The following is a 377-nucleotide window of genomic DNA, read 5'->3' as shown; positions in this document are numbered from 1 at the left end:
AATCCCAACCTCACAGGTACATACCTAATCCCAACCTCACAGGTACATACCTAATCCCAACCTCACAGGTACATACCTAATCCTAAACTCAAAAAGTACATACCTAATCCTAACCTTACAGGTACAAATCTAATCTTAACCTCACTGGTACAAACCTAATCTTAACCTTACAGGTACAAACCTAATCTTAACCTTACAGGTACAAACCTAATCTTAACTTTACAGGTACAAATCTAATTTTAACCTCACTGGTACAAACCTAATCTTAACCTCATGGGTACAAACCTAATCCTAACCTTACAGGTACAAACCTAATCCTAACCTTACAGGTACAAACCTAATCCTAACCTTACAGGTACAAACCTAATCCTAACCTT

The sequence above is a fragment of the Austrofundulus limnaeus genome, unplaced genomic scaffold (genome assembly GCF_001266775.1).
Source record: "Austrofundulus limnaeus strain Quisiro unplaced genomic scaffold, Austrofundulus_limnaeus-1.0 Scaffold51, whole genome shotgun sequence".
In the NCBI taxonomy this organism is placed as follows: Eukaryota; Metazoa; Chordata; class Actinopteri; order Cyprinodontiformes; family Rivulidae; genus Austrofundulus; species Austrofundulus limnaeus.
This window is presented reverse-complemented; position numbering follows the sequence as displayed.